This window comes from Patagioenas fasciata, chromosome 16, assembly GCF_037038585.1.
Source record: "Patagioenas fasciata isolate bPatFas1 chromosome 16, bPatFas1.hap1, whole genome shotgun sequence".
Lineage (NCBI taxonomy): Eukaryota > Metazoa > Chordata > Aves > Columbiformes > Columbidae > Patagioenas > Patagioenas fasciata.
The window spans coordinates 15,542,010-15,558,700 of NC_092535.1; the positions used below are offsets into that span (position 1 = coordinate 15,542,010).

At 53.9% G+C, this 16,691-nt stretch overlaps 1 protein-coding gene across 10 annotated transcripts in view; it reads right to left on the minus strand.

Annotated features, from left to right (window-relative positions):
- The window catches only part of EPB41L1 (erythrocyte membrane protein band 4.1 like 1), a 70,449-nt gene extending 56,986 nt beyond the window's left edge, over window positions 1–13,463 (minus strand). For 9 of the 10 annotated variants that reach the window (XM_065850008.2, XM_065850004.2, XM_071815664.1 and 6 more), the window contains exons 1-2: window positions 13,334–13,463; window positions 4,015–4,064 (exon numbers count right to left, since the gene is read on the minus strand). The gene's annotated coding sequence lies outside the window, so the exon portion shown is untranslated. Of the gene's footprint in view, window positions 1–4,014; window positions 4,065–8,613; window positions 8,710–13,333 lie in introns of those variants that run through there. The other variant, XM_071815660.1, reaches the window with a different exon arrangement.
- Between the last annotated feature and the right edge of the window lie 3,228 nt (window positions 13,464–16,691).

The window sequence follows — 16,691 nt, forward strand, 5'->3', positions numbered from 1 at the left end:
CACAAAAGCTGCTGAAACTCCAGTCCCGGCAGGCAAGTACTCCTCTGCAGGGATCTGAAAACGAACGGCTTTGCTTTCTACCCAGCTCTGGTGGGTTCACCAGTTTACAAGGCAGGAGCCCTTCATACCATCGACCAAAAGCAGGGGTGAGGGTGCTACACCATGTGGGAACAGAGTTCTCCTTCACGCCAACGCCTGCCAAGGACTTGGGTGAGCACATGGCCATCAAAACAGCAAAGTTGCATCTTCCAAGGAAAGCCCCATGTCCTGCTGCCTGAGCAAACAGGGCCACGTGTCAAAGGTAGAGCAAGATCACAGCCCCAGCATGGCCCTCAGGCAGAGAAGCCTTCAACAGCCAGGCAGAGAGGGCACAGATGGACGGACAACCCAGCTGGAACACAGCACAGGGGGCTTCTAAACAACCTAGTGCAGAAGAGGTTAAAAGTATCAGCCAAAGCAAGCAGAGTGTTCAGCCAGAAACCAGGCTTTCCCAACCAAGTTTGAGGGAGCTGGCAGCTCTCACCAGCCTTCGGGGCACACATTGCCACATACCGCAAACGTGTTTCCTCAGCCCAGGCCAAAGCAGCTGCAATGGCACCGAGCAAGCTCCATTGACCAAGGCACGTCTCGCAGCAAGGGTGGGCACCAAATCAAGAGGAAGGTGCACCAGCAGACCCGAGCCAGGGTAGGGGAAGCATGCAGCGCTGCCACCGAGGAACAGCCGCCCCACAGCGGCACTGCCAGCTGTGCCAGGGGCTGCCGGCACTGCCTGCCCAGCCAGGGTCCCACTGCTGCACGGGGTGAAGGGCAAGGAGGAAGAACAGCTTCACCTTCCTAAATACTCTGTAGAACAGACTGACAGCATTTCTCAGGCAAAGGGTGATCCGTACACCATCCTGGGCCAATTCTTATAATAAGGGGGAGACTTCAGCAGCCCCTCTGTGCTCATCTGTGCTTTGCAGCCATTACAAACCGCCTGCAAGCAGTTACGGGGCTAAACCCTCTCAGTGACACATCTGGACAGCTCAGGGGGCTCTGCCCGGGGGATGGGGCTGCCCTGCTGCAGAGCTGGCTGTGCCCTGCTGGCGCCTGGGCACTTTTATGGATGGGGAAGGGACTGTCCAAGAGGCGTCACAGAGAAATGGAGCAGTCAGCCCAGGCAGGGACAAGGCTCCCCGGGGAGACACTGGGGCCACCAGCACTGCAGCCATCCTTCCCCTCCTACTCAACCCTCACGTAGGGACAGCACTGGAGTGGAGCCTGGGGCTGTTCTCTTGCAGCAGAGCGAGACTGAACTAAAGGCTCTTATGGTAGCAACCAGTGCTCTTCAAGCCCAGTCTGCCCAGCTGCAGATATGCTCTGTGGCTAACCACTGCGGAGCATCAGCAAGGCACCTCAGAAGCAGGCAGGGGTGTTGCAAACCATGTGGAACACCCATCACCAGGGAACGCTCTTCTTCCGCTGGTGATGGTGGTAAGCAGCTCCCATCCCCACTCCAGGTCACCTGCTGCCTCTGCAGCAATCACAGTTCACGGACAAAAGCAAGCAGAGGAAGGTAGAGACCACAGGTTCAGCCGTCTTGCGCTGGGAGGTAGCGGGCAGAGGAGATCAGCTGCCGCATGTGCAAGAACACAGGACCAGACACCCTGGAAGCCACAAGGGCAGCCTGTAAGCAGGGTGTGTTGGAAGAGGAGAGGGGCTTGAGTAGGTGAAAAGCACCTAGAGCAAAGGGAGCTATGGAAGGGAGCCCAGCTCAGGCACGTGCTCAGCCCTGCCTTCTCCTCCCATCTTCTCTTTCCTTCCAAAGGAAGGCCCAAGCTCTCTGCCTACAGTCATTGTCCTCAGACCTGCAGCCCCAGAAGAGCTCTGTTTGGAATCTAACGCAGTGGCTACAAAGTGCCATTGTCCCCAAGGCAATAGTCATGTCTTGTGCAGAACTTCTGAGGAGGATGGTAGTTCAGCTGGAAGGAACCTACACTAATCGTCTAACCATAACCATCTCCTTCAAGCAAGCTCCCAAGGAGACAAGTCCATTCCCTTCACCCTTGCCTACCACATCCCAGCATAAACCATTCATGACATCCAGGAGGCAGGATGTTACATGAGTGGTGAGGGAGCTGCAGAATACAGACAAATGCGAAGCTCATCACCAGCACAATGATTGTCCTGTGATGGGACTGTCACCAACCCTTCTAGAAGCAGGGGGACACTCCTTTAGCACAAGGTGGCAGCTGGTCCAGACTGTGCCAGCAAGACTTCATTTGCCCAGACTTGCCAGGGAGCTGGGACCCGCAGGCAACCAGCACACTGAGTGAGTCTGCCCAGAGTGCAAAGCCGTATGCAGTTCTGCTGTGCAAGTGCTTGTCCAAGTCCCTGGTGCTGGCACATGAGTCACAGCTGAAAGACGGAATCATGAAACCGAAGACACCCAGACCTGGTTCACCAACATCCAGCTGCACCCAGGACACTGAGACCAGCAGCAAAAGTGAAGGGTTGGCCAGATGGTGTGTGTCCTCCTGCTCCCTGTGCCACCCCAGCGCAGGGAACCCCAACAGGGACTCACGGCCCTGTGCAGGGCCAGAGCTTCCCGCCAGGCATTGCCCAGGAGCAGAACGCTCCCGCATTGGCGGTGGCCGGTGCACACCTTCCCGGGGAGCCTTCCTCACACAGAACCCCAGAGCGGAAGCACACAGGCACCTCACCCCGTGCTGCAAGGAAACTGAGGCACGCAGCGATGCAGGATAAGTGCGATCCACCACTGAAGCTGAGTCTGCACCTCCAGCCCACCAATTCCAAAACTAGTCTTCCAGCACCTGAACTCATCAGCATACAGAGACGGGACAAGAAACTCCATCACTCTGCTCACTTTCCCTACATACACGCGTCCCTGAACACGCGCAGAGCTAGTATCTTGCCAGACCCACAGAGAGCCCTCCTGGAGGGACAATCTTGTAGCACCACTGGTGAGAAAGTGCTCATAAAAATTAATGAGCTGCCCTATTCAGAGCCAGAGACACCTCCAGCCCCAAGGAGCACACCGCCACAGCCCTCTGCAAAGACACGGATCCCCTGCCTGCATCCAGGGTGCTGCCCACATCTGCGCCCTTTGCCTCACGTGGGACGGAGCCTGGGTGGGCGACAGGGCTCCGCGGATGCAGCGAGGTCCACGATGCACGCTGTCACGTGCCACCGCCACCTGGGAAAGAGTCAGCACAGTGAGGGGCTGACATGGAGCTCCTTGCCTCCAGTTTTCACACGACAACACCTTCCTCCCACCTTGGACACAGAGTGAGGGTAGTGCTGCTGCGCTGCTCACTTGCGGGTCAGGGACCTTGTCCTCCCACCCATCCCCGGCCACACACTGTCTGCAGGATGTGCAGAAGCAGCTCGTGACTGGTTTCACAGGGATGTGCAAACCTGCTGTGCACCGGGGCCCTGGAGTGGAGCAGCCCACCCAGCCAGAGGGACCCCAGGGGTCTCCTAGGAGGCCTGGACACAAGCCCTTGACTCTTTCAGGCATCCCAGAGAATTCAATTCTGCAGCTCAGACCCATCACTGTTCCCTCCCACCCTCTGCTCCCAGCCCCCATGAGCCCGGGGACCTACACCCTGAGCTCAGGCCCACACCCAACAAAATGCAATGGCTGGTTTGTCAACACACCACCTTCCTCAGGTCCTCTGCACAAAAGAGGGCAAGGAAACACAGCATTAAGTGTGACATCCCAAGCTGCTCTGTCAGCAGGCAAAGACTCGGGCAGCTGGTAGGAGCCTTTCTGTTGACAACGGAGCTGTTGTCCAACTCCTAAATCAGGAAAATATTTCAATATATAAAGAAAAGAACATGTCCAAGCCCAGCAGTTTTCTGCTTTGGTGGTAGCAGGCCAGATTTCCAGTCTTGCTGAGGGTTTCTGGCAGACAAGCCTCCCTGCACAACTGGCTCCTTCCACACTATAAAACCCACTCAGTCTTATGTGGGCTCTGGAAAGCAGAATAAAAGCTTTTAGGATAAACTCACGCTGCTTTCGGGGGCTGCTGTCAGCACTCTGCTCAGGCACAATTCAGAACCTGCAAAGAAGAAAAGAGATTCCGTTAAAAAGAAAAAGAAAAGAAAACAAAACAAACAAAAAAAACCCCAAACAAGCAAACAAACCTTCCTGGGGATGGCAGCAAGTGCACAGGAGGACGTTAGCCAGGCACTTCAGCACAAGATGGTGCCCACACAGCTCGAGCACTGCGTTTAGATTCCATGGAAATCCGCTTGCTGGTGAATGCAAGCTCCAGATTACGTTTGATACCACTTTACTTTAAAAAGACTGACATAAAAAAAGCACCTTCTCACACAGTCAGCCTGCCCACTGTGTGCATTGCGGGCCAGCTCTGCTCCTTTGAAGAATAAAAGCAAATATTTACTACAGGCAGTGCCACAGAACCAACACACCCCTGAGAAGCGAAACAGATACCCTCCTGGCTCGCACCATTGGGTGCTATACAAGTTCTCCTTTCAAGGCCACCTGTGCCAATCCCATTGTCACCCATCCCTCCGGCTCACCAGTGCGATCCCTGCAGTAAAGCCAAGGGCAACATCTGGTCAGCAGGACTCTTGCCCCGGTTAATGATGCAGGTCAGTGATGCAGGACCAACGGTAGCCAGCCCTGCTCGCCCACCCACGGGATGACCAGCAGCTCCGGCACACCAGGGATAAAATCAGCAGTTTTAACAGGAACACCTCAAATTCTGCAAAAGCATTTTCAGGGTCACTTTTTAGATGACAACTGCATCTAATGGCGTAGGAAAACCTGCCTAGCAGGCACTACAGTTCCGTGAAGGAGGAAGCAGAGTACCACAGCACAGCAAGGATATCCTCTGCTTTTCCACAGATCAACTTTCAAACACACCTTCAACAGGAAAGCACCATCCTCCCATAAGCACAGAAGCAAAGCAGGCGGGATGGCCTGCCTATGCAAAGCACCCACCTCTCCTGTGGATTCAGCATAAACCTTTCACTCCCAGCGAGCAAACATCAGCTGTATTTAGCCTGACAGAGCTTTCCAAAGAACTCACTCGGGACACAAAAGCTGCTCCACTCCCCTTTGGACAGAGTCCCCAAGCAGCACAGTGACACACAGCAACTGATCCGTGGCTGGGCAGCTACTGTGTGGGGCTCTGGTCATTCCCTCCCAAACAAGGACAGGACCCGCTGCTCTCCCCCAGGCAGAAAACCTGATGCAATAAGGCCAGGAGCTTCAGCACCTCTGAGGGAAAAAAAAAAATCACCTTTGAGCAGGGAGAAATTGCACCCCCAAATGATTTGCATGAGAGATACGGCAAGAGTCACAGTCACCACTGCATGCGCAGTCCTGTCCCAGCTCTCTACCACTGCCCCACAAGGAGAAGCACAACAGGATGCCATTGTACGCTGGCGCTGGGCAGGCTCTCGTGCACTGCTGCCCATCAGGGAGAGATTCCTTTGTAGCCACCACGTAGAGTGGTGTTACTTGTTCAGCTGTCTCACTGCCTGGGGAGCAGGGTTGTGGTGCAACATGGGGTGTCCCACATGGGCTGTGCCTGTGCCCAGCCAGCCGGGACCAGCTCGGACTGCACCCGCAGCCTCTGGTGCCCCCACCCACACTCACCGCCAGGTGCCACAGGGCTTGACACCTCCATGTCGGCACCCTGGAGCATGGCCCATGCAATCCCAGAACCGGAAACGGCATTTTCCTGACCCACTCGCAATTACGCACAGTGCCCACACTGTCCACAGACCAAGGATGCCACTGATGGGTGCAGGCTGTTGTCCCCATGCCATTACCTACATGTCCGCACTCCATGATTCCGGAGCCCGTGACAAACCCGTCTTTCACCTGGCTCCTCTTTTCATGCTGATGCCACTGCCCAGAGTCCAATGACCCAAAGGAGAGAAAGAGCTGCACCAGGAGAGCTCTGCCCTCTCCCAGCAACAGGACACACGAGTGCTCCAACAGGCCAAGCTGATCCATGGAAGACTCCAATACCAGCAGGTCCTGCTCCCACTCATAGGAGGTCACACAAAGCCACAGGGATCAGTGGGGCTCTCTCCCCTCTTCAAAGCATCCTCTGTGGCCCTGTTCCTATTCTGCCAAGCCCAGCAGTTTATGTGGGGGGCCTGCGCTGCTCCCAGGTTCGTACACTTGGCTTCTCCCAGGCCAGCTCAAGGGCGAGTCAAGAGATGCACAGCAGAGATGGGCAGGCAGATGCAGAGTCAGGCACCAGAGCAAACAGCTTTCCACAGACCCAGATGAAAGGGTACCGTGCCAGCAGTCCCAGCACCCAGGGCTCGTCAGGGCATCTCCTACAAGGAAGGATGGAGGTGCAGTCCCCAAAGGCAAAGCAGTGGCACTCAATGCTCCCCAAGTTGCCTGTGTTACCACTGCCAAAGCAAGCCCCTGACCTCTTCGCTAGACACCAACCATCCCTCCTTCCCATCTTGCTTCTGTGTGAAGCAGTATTCACTGGGGTTGGCTGCATCACAGCAGGCTCTGAGCTACAGACATTTTGGGATCTGAGCTACTGCATAATTAGTATCATATTAATGAAGTGTTCTATGAATACAGGCAGCAGGAACAAGACCCTCCTCCAACCCTGCTCAGTTTTGCCTGCAAGCAAGCAGCTCCCCATAACACTCCTGCTAGCAAAAACCCATGTGAGATTGCATCACAACCTCCTGCCATGCAGGTCTCCCTGGCACTGTGCCGGTGCACACACCATGTCAGCCACAGACAGTGCCTCGGGCTTGAAAACATCCCACAGTGACCCACATTGTCACAACATCATCATCACAATCATCCAGCCTGACTCTGATGGGGCAAGCACGAGTGCAGGTTGTGGAAGCAAACACTGTGACACCACCAGCCGCCACACGAAGGCCATGGCCCGTGCAAGGGGCAGACCCCAGCCAGTGCCACTGGCAGGCTCAGCCGCTGGCTGGGGTTGGGAGGGAGGCATATGCTGATCCAGTTCATTCAAATCTAGGCCAGCATGTTGCAAAAATGCTGATGGATCCAACAAAGGGCAAGGAAAGGGTCAAGGATTCATACTGCCCCCCTTCACTTGTCCACCAGAAGATGAACATAAACAGGGCAGGGCAGCACATCAGCCCCAGGGTAGCTTAATCCAGTACGAAGCACAACCAGGGAGAGGTCCAGCTGTGCACAGCTTCACTCTGAGCCGGGGTCACATCAGCTCTGGCGAGCCAAGAAGGAACAGCCCGACCAGCACTCAGCAGGAGATGACCATGGACCACAACACCACGGGCCTTCCAGGTTGCGCTGCCCACACACGCCGGGCTGCCGCAGGCAGCAGCACCGTGCCGGCGCGGGACTGAGCTCTGAAGCTCTTGCAGCAGCACAGAAGTGGCCAGGCGGGCTTACAGCAATGGTGGAAGTTGCCACCAAAACACAGCAGGGACTGCTGCATTTTCTCTATAATCCTGTAGTACGTCCAACAGTCACCCTAAAGCCAGCTGGATTTCTTATGGATGTATCACACAAAAGACCAAGGTGACCAACAGGGATTTACTTACACCATACTAACAAAAGGCATATTTGGCTCCCTGGAGAAAAGCCCCAGTGAATTTGCAGAGGTAATGGCCTCTGTCTCATGTAGGCACGGGTACACCCAGTGCTACATCAGACCTCAAAGTAAGTTTCTCTTGTTCTGGACAGTTCGCTCTGCAGGCCCTTCATCTATCAGGAATTGTAGTACATCTCCTGAAAGGCAACACTACTGAGAATTCAGGCTGGAACTTTCCCACCCCAAAGCTCACCATCAATTTTGGGTTTGTATCCTTGTCAAAAATTGCACCTTCCCATAGCGAGCAGCAGACTCAGCTGTACGACACCCCCTTACACCTTAACACAGCACCGCTCTTCTGCATTGAAACCTTTGCCACATACCTCTCAGCACCAGCAAAACAGAGACCCAAAGCTTTGTCAGGTGTCACACCATCCCATGCTCAGCAGGAGCTCCTGCCAGCAGAAAAACTGTCAGATCAATAGTGCACCTAATTAGAACATTTAATTTGCTTCTCTCATACATAGAGGTACTGCTTCCCCAACAGAATAATTAAGGAGAAAAACCTGCAGGACCCCTCCCAGCACTGCAGCCCATCACACGTGGCCACCTGGGTGCCAGTCCTGTGCAGGTGGGCAGGAGGAGGATGAGCAGGGCTGGTCCAGCCCGTCTGCCGCCCTGGCCCAGCCAGGATGGCTTCCAGGGGGCCCCCACCCAGCCAGTACGATGAAGCTGATTACAAAGGGGAATGTGTCATTTAAAACGCACAGTCAGATTTCCGTCATTTAAAACGCACCATCGGATTTCCCACCCCTTCTGCCCATAACAAAATGTCTTGTGAAACGGTTCATTCTGTTCTCCGATAGAAACATGTTTCCCTTCAAAAGCCTGATATGGGGGTGGGGAGGGGGGAAGACAAGGCAAAGCTAAAAATATCTTCCAAAAGATACCATGACAGCAACAGATTCACAGGAAAATGAGGTGGGAAGGGGGCTGTGAATGTGTTAAGATCCTGTTTAATCTCTCCCCAGCCACCTAGAAAATCCACTGAAGGCAGAAACGATACCTCAATATTTCCTTTGTGCAAGAGATGACTCCACCCTGTGTTTTCCTCTCCATCTGATTCTCGGGAAGGACAGATAGCAGCACACATCTCAGCTCTGCTGCCAGGCAGCGAGCGGGGCCCCGGCAGCGGGTTTGTGGGAGTAGAGGGAGAAAGGAGCTGGTGGGTGGAACCTGGCAGCAGGACCACGCTGTGTGTGAATCCTCATTCAGTATCACCTCAAACACAGGATGCATTTCACGCTAGAACAGCACCTGGTCCTGGTTTCCACCTCGTCGCCAATACCTTGTAAAGAAGCATCAGACTTTAGGGCCAAGAAGGGGTCAGGGACAGCAAAGCCCAGTGACATGGCCACAGGGTCCATTTACAGCTGGTGGCAGAGGGCTGAAAGAGTTTCTGAAAGGGAGACGAAGCAGATACTAACTAGACTGTTACCACATTTCATCTCCACAAAGAGGCCAAGTGCCCAAGTAAAACTGCTGACCAGCTGGCAACAGCAGATCTGCAGCTTCAGCCTCATTTGTCTCGTGTTTTGAGCACAATGGGGTCAGCCCAGTCTCCTCTCTGCGCTGTGATAACACGGGACCTGGGAATGCTGCTTAACCAGACCTGGCTGCTCACAGCAGCTCCTGCACAGGGCAGACCAGCCCTGAGCACCGCTAAGCCCCCAGGGCTAGTATTGCTCTCTGGAGGGCAAAAGACAGACCATCAGAGAACACAGAAAGGAATTCCTCTTCCAGAGTACTATCATCCAGATTTTAAGGCTGTCTGTTACTCCCACCCTCCCCAACAGCAAACCTGGGAGTGTGCATGAGCACGCACATGGGCACACACATACTATAGGCAGGGTACTGAGTGACTCAGCCTCAATTCAGAGCACTCTCAGCTGTGTACCGGACAAGTAGACATGAAGTATTCGTACCAAATCACCCACCTAGGGCTCTGGGATGACTGCCCCTTTCCACACAGTCCCACAGCTCCTTGTCTAGCACAAGGAGAACAAATCTTGGCTTCTGCCCCAGTTGCACAAAAGCTCAGCCCAACAGCTCTTGGGACACATGCCTCCATGCACCCCCAAACAGTTTATCTCCTTGGAGAAAGGCAGGGCAGATGGAGCAACTATCTAACTGTCTAAAAACGGACATCCATGGGGCCTGAGCCCAACATCCCTCTCTGCACCCAGGGCATGTTGTGCAGACAGGAAAGCTGCTGCAGGGAGTAGCCACTGCTTCCATGGTGGAAGAAGTGGTTGCCCAGATCTCCTCCTCTCCCCCTAGGTCCTGGACAACCCACAAGCTTCCAGCCAAGGGCTGGGAGGAGAAGAAAGAAGGATCTGCAGCCACAAGGAGATACCGCAACACATCCCATTAAAGACGGTCTCCTCCCACCACGCTTCCCAGCTCCTGTAATCCAGACAAGGTGATGTGCACGAGAAAGGCCGGTCCACTCAGCTGGCTGTAGTGATGCTCAGCTTTAGAGACCCAAATGAAACAGGGCACATGCTGGAAAGGAGCTCCCAAGGGAGACTGTCCTCCAGCTCCCACAGATACATACAACTCCCTCCAGGCTCTAGTGACAGCACGAGCCAACAATAAGCATGAGTCCAGGCTCAAGCCCAATGCCCCCAAGCAGAAGGAGACAGTCAGGGCCAGCCTCTGCACTCAGCACCACAAAACCTCACAGGTCTCTCCAGTGCAATCGCTCCAGCTGTAACAAATGCAAACCTGCTGACTCAGAGCCACCCGACTGCTCTAATGAGAACAATAAGCCTCACAGCCATCACTGTCACAGCCTCGGTGCAAGCACATTTTCAGATGCCGTATACGAGAGTCATGTGTTGTAGCTGCACAAGACTCTGCACAGGAGCTTCCAGCAACTGGGGACTCAGGAATCTCCACTGTTTTTTCTTTTGCAACTATGCTTAAAACAGAGCTTCAGACTCGGCTCAGACCTCCAAGTGACAGGCACCACATGAAAGTCTACCAAATAGCTAAACACAGGCCTTACAGACGCCCACACTGATCTGCTGCAAAGCTTACACCCGTACTCAGCCCATCTCCTCACACACGCTTGCTTCCCCGTTGGTATCCCAGCTGTCACTCAGGCCATAGTGCTGTTCCCAAAGCGACAGGGAAATATCCCCAGTCTGTAGCCAAATAAAATTAAGGCAAAGGACATACAAGTGATGTCTGTGAGACTGGGCAGGAAACTCAGAGCAAGCCTGGGAACAGCCAAGCCCACCCCTTGCCCTCTAACCGACAGGTCATTCTCTGTGACTTCCTAATTTAGAAATCCTAATTAGCTATGGGAAAGATTTTTTTGGGGACAAAATTAATCAGGCATCTGACTGGTCTGTCTCTGAAAACCTCCTCTAGTGATGCAGAAGTCATTGGCAAGGAGGAACGCAGAGTGACACTGGAGTTGTACGTGGGACGAGCGCTCAGTGCTGCCAGCAGGAAGTGTGAAAGGTTACTCTGTAAATCTATGAGAGATGCAGCTCCTCACCAAGACCAAGGTCATCAACCAGAGTTTAACACGGGGTTCAACCACCTGAGGGAAGAAAACTGATTTTTAAGATTTTCGCTATTCTACACTGCAGTGACTTCTTCAGCTGACCCAGCTACCACTCCTGGCCACCCATAAACCACATGCCAGAAGACATTTACCCTGGAAGGTTGTTGTGGTGGTGGCAACCACAGCAGCATCCCGGAAAAAGGGGCCCAGCAAGCTCTGTGCCTGCACTGGACAGGAAAGGTACCAAAACCTTCACTTTCTATGCATGAAGAACACAGGCTCTCTTCTACACTCCTGCTTTTTCACCATAACTACAACACTGAACTTCAAAAACCTTTTTCAGAAGCTTCCTCCAGAACAAAACATCTCCCCTGAGAGTTTTGGAAAACGCTGATTCCTCAAAAATTCGTTAAAATAAAAATTCTGGACAGTTCTAGGTACAACATCAATAAGCAACTAAAACAGCAGAGGAACACATCACCTGCAGCCAGAAGCCAGCCGACCGTCAGCACAAACACACAGGCTGTGCAGGTCACCCAGAGCTGCATCACACCCTCCCAGACACCTGCACCCCAAGCCAGGGCTCTGCCATTCCTGGTGATGTCTGGTTTAATGACTGCATTACCATCTGAAGTTGCAGCTAAAGGAATCAACACAGTACAGGGATGGCACAAGGAGAACAGGAGATGTGAATACTCCACTGTAAGTGGGGAGGTGGTTCGCAGCCCCAGGGATGGGTACATCATGGTCCTTTGACACCAATCACGGAGGTTATCCCTGTGTAAGGAGGGACCTGCCATACGCTACAACAGTCAGGGTCTGCCACAGTTTCCAGAACATGCCCTGCATCTCTGCATACAGCAGAGCCTGGGGTCCTCATAGGCAGATCTCAGCTCTGAGCACCCTGGAAAGCCTCCACAGACAGGCTCCATGCCTACCAAATCAGACTCCAAAAATATAATTAAAGAGTAATTCTCTTCTTACAAGGATCATCGCTCAAACCCAGCCTTCCCTCAGCTCCAAAGCTGCTTGATGGGCATACAACTGAAGACCACCAGAACAGCTCTCCAGCCTGTGCAGCCATGGTTAAAGGCACGCACAGAGTCCTCCAGTGGGCTGCAAAGGATGCAGAGATCTGCAAGGCAGCCCCAAGAAGCAGACGTTGGTAACAACGTGCTTCCTACATCTCGAGTTGTTTGGAAGCAAACAATCACTCTGGACAAGCCCAGCATGAGAAAGCTGGAGGAAAAGTGACAGTGAAGTGCAGGAAGGAGCCTGATGCATGGGCTGGTCTCTCTAGGGATGCTGGAGAAGCCACACCTCATCCACAGCAGTGGAGAGAGGGCTGATCAGGAGTCACCTCACACCATCTACAGCTGAATCAAACGCAGCTTTTCCATCGCCTGCTCCTGCAACACATTGTGAATACTCAACCAGGCATACCCAGACTATTGTTTGTTCACAGAAGGGTCGGCACCATAACATGCTGAAGGCTGGACATGTCAAAAGGAAACAATAGCACCGTGGAAATAGCAAGAGAAACAGCATTTTATACAAAAAACACTGATAGAAAAGAGACACACAGGTCCTGTAGTACAATCTCCTGGGTAACCAGCCTATGGAGAAAATGCTGAGCTCAAGGATACCTCCAGAGCCCACCTCCTGCCATATGACGATACTCCAAAAATAACCACAGAAATATGCGAGGACCCATTCCAAGTTGTTCCTGGCTCTCTCCACATTCTCCCTCTAATGTAAATCGTCTCCCTGAAATCACAGCCCAGCAGTTAAACGCTATTACGCCAACCCACAGCTCGGGGCTACGGATCCGTGGGGCTGGCCCATCCCGTTGCAAGGATCCGACTGACGCTACTGCCTCCCCGCACTCTGCTTTGCTCCTTCGTGGGTGGGAATCGCGGTGTAGCCCCCCCGCGCCCGGATGGACCCCCGTGTGGAGCTGCACCCCGACCTCTTCATCCCGCCCCGCACGGCAGGACACGATGTGGGATGCGATGTGATGCGCTGTCTTCCCTCCCTCCCACCGCTGCTGGGAACGGGAAGCCCGGCTTGGAAAAGCGTTCCCAGCGGCGGGGCTGCTCCTCCCTGCGGCGCTGCCTGCTGCCTGCCGCTCCCTTGCAGGCAGCGCACCCGGGGCTGCCGGCGCTGCCCGACCCCGCGGTCCCCCATCCTCCCTCACCCGGGCGCTCACCTCAGCCCGCTCCACCGCCACCGCCTCCCGAGCGCGGCCCCACGCCGCAGCGGCCGCTGCCCGCCCCGGCCGCCTCCCGCAAGCTGCCCGCCCGCTGTCTGCCGGCCGCCGTGCGGCGGGAGCGCGGGGCGGGGCGCGGCGCTGCGGAGGGGGAGCGGCCGTCCCGCCCCGCCCCGCGCTGCGTGGGAGCCGCCCACGGGCTGCGCTGGGGGCTGCGCGGGGGACGGAGCGGGAGGTGGCGGGGGGGCTCGGCGCGACCCGGCCCGTCCCATCCCCGAGGGAACCGGGGGGCAGCCGCGGCTGTTCTCAGGCAGGTCCCGTGTGATGCGCCCCCGAGGGACCTCAATCTCTGCGCAGCCCCTCTCAGCTCGCATGGCTGCACCCGCCGCTTTCCCCGCCGCCCTCCCATCCCTGTAGAGCCTCTTCCTGCCACCTCCCTGTCGAGAACTGCAGCCCCGGGATGAGGTTTTCTTCCTCAACGAAGGAGCTGTGCCTCTGTGGGACATGTCAGGTTTTGCAGCTCCCGAGCAGTGGCTGACCCTTACTGGAGCCCTGGAGTGTCTGGGACTGCCCACCCAGTGCCCGCAGCCCCGCAACACTGCGTGAGGTGTTTGCATGGGACATGCATAAGCCCGTCCCAAGAAAACTCCTCATCAGCAAGTGACCCAGCTTGTGTATGGGTATGTCAGTATAAGCAGCCCCATCCAGCAGATGCAGGTGAAAAGGGGTGGCACCACACATGTGTGCAGCCACAGTGTGGGTACACCAGCTGTATGGGTGCACTGGATGGGGTGAGGGATAGCATAGATGCACTGGGTGCAGTGACGCACGAGGGGCAGGGATGCACTGGATGGACAGTATGGATGCAATGTGTCAGGGATGTACTGGGTGCAGGTAAGCACAGCATGGATGCATCAGGCACATGGAGGCACCAAACCTTTGTGGAAGTTGCACCCAATGGCCACTAGCACTTGTTGCATCACACAGGTCTCCAAGCAGCATGTTGTACTCCTGGACTTCCCTGTGGGGCCTTTGCTTGGCTCTGTTATCTAGTAGAGCATCTGCTATCAGTTACTACCCTGGCCCACTGAAGTAAGAAGGGTGCAGCTCTGCATGGGACCCTGGCAAAGGCAAGGAGGAGGCTTGGGGACTCTGCCCAGCAGGGAAGGTCTGACCTGGCTGCCTATGCTCGTCCTCTGCAAGCCAGGGCTGGCCTGGGGCGGCTCTTCAGGGAGTGTCAGCACACGGTCACCTGTCTGGCAGCAGTGGGTGCCCGGGCTCTGCGCCAGTTGCCTCTGGGTGCTGCTCCTCAGCTTCCGCCTCACCAGCCTTCGGGAAACCTGCTGTTTGCACTCACACAGGGAGCCTGACCCCTACAGCACCATGATGGGGACAAAGGGCTGGAACAAGGCGGGCTTTTTTTTAACCACTTCATAAAATATCTCCTTTATTAGTCACACTGAGGCTTTTTTTTCCTGACAAACCACATACTAGCAGAGTACCAGGAACAAAATGAAGCTGCATGGTCCAGTGGTTCAAGCCAAAGCCGTGATGCCAGCAGGATTGTGGGCTCTAAGCCCCTGCTGAGCTGCTGACTCACTGTACAAACTCAGGCAGGTCCTGCCTCTTTGTGCATTGGAGAAGCCCAGCTGGAAAGTTGGGTAAATAGCAGGAACCTCTTGGGAAAAAAAACAAAACACACCACCACCACAACAACAACAGCAAAACTCCACAGTATCAAAGCCAAGCTTGAGGGAGGGCATTCAATTACAAATAAAAGACATTTCAACTGGCTGCTCAGATTCCCCTTGCAGGCACGGTTTTCACCTCCGACCCCTCACTGCTGTGCACTGCTAAGGGATGATGGTGAATAGGTGCTTTACCTCCCTGCAGGGATTGCTGTGCTGCAAGTGACATCAGTCATTTGTCATGCTGCCCTGCATGTGTAGGGAACTTGAACAGGAGAAAAGTTGCATTGTATTGTTGCAAAATTAATTGCAATTGTAGCTCTGCGAACTGTCTTGAGGGCTGTTACTCTCTGTTTTAATCTTTCAGGTCATTCAAAGGAAAAATGGCAATTTCTGCTTAATGGGTCAGGTTCTGTCATACTCCAAAAGAAAATCTAGGAAATTTAAGTGTTAAATTCACTTTTAAGTGAATTTGGGTTAAATAAGTCAGTGGCTAAACACACTGGCAGAATTATGAGCACAGGTATCCTTGGTATAGTTCCCCAGTACCCACTGCAGGGGCGTTTCCCTCACGGAGCCGAGGAACCAGAAGAACATGTAGAACAAACTCCCTTGGTGAATCCTTCACTCCCCTTCTTGCGCTGGTGCAACCAGCCCGGCCTGGGCTGTCTTACGGTTGCCACCAAGCTAAAACCTGAAACTCTTCAGCAGTCCTGAAGACACAGAAAATGCAACCTATGTGCGTACCTGGGCATAGAGCCCTCTGCTTGCTGAAATGAGGAATAGAGCTTAATTTGCAAAGTAACCACCTGTGAGCTATTGATCACCCCATCATGTGCTGGACCCTCTTCTGATTATTCAATAACAGACAAACAGACAAACGAGCTTTCTTGCATCCCTGTCAGAGTTCTGCTGCAGTTATGGGAGTGATGGAGATATCCTGTTTCCCTGAAAATAAGACAGGGTTTTATATTAATTTTTGCTCAAAAAAATGCTTACTTTTTTAAATGTACAGCTGCCTGGACACTATTTAAATTGACTTTTTTATGAACTGTAACTAGGGTTTATTTTTGGAGTATGGCTTATATTTTGAGCATCCTCAAAAATCCTGAAAAATCATGTTAGGGCTTATTCTTGGCGTAGGTCTTATTTTTGGGGAAACAGGGTACCTGCTCCAGCCACACCTTGCAGACGAGGTAGAGGGAAGGGGACAGTAAGACTCTTTTTTTCCCCGGAAAACACTGAAGAAGTGTAAACTTTGTAAAGTTTTCAGAGCTTAACTGAAAATTTAAAGAACTCGAATGAACTTAAAGGAGCTGAGTTTTGTTCGGTTATTTTTTCAGATAAATCAAATACATTTCCAGAAGAATTAGTTGTTTTAAACACCAAAACCAGCTCTTATGCAGCTGGGTGGAACTGCCTCTCTGTCTGCCTGTTGGACGCTGGAGCCCTTTGCTGCCCAGCCGCGCACGAGGGAAACGGAGCCTCTCGCAAGGGCGACACGAATGGAGGAGCCTGCCAGCCCTGCTCGCGGCCAGCAGCCCGTGAGGAGCACTCTCCCGGGAGCTCTGTCATTTTTGCAACCCAAGTCAGGATCTCGGGGACAGATTCCCACTGTCCAGCAGAATCAACTTGAAACTGCAACATGAGAAAACACAAATGCCCATACC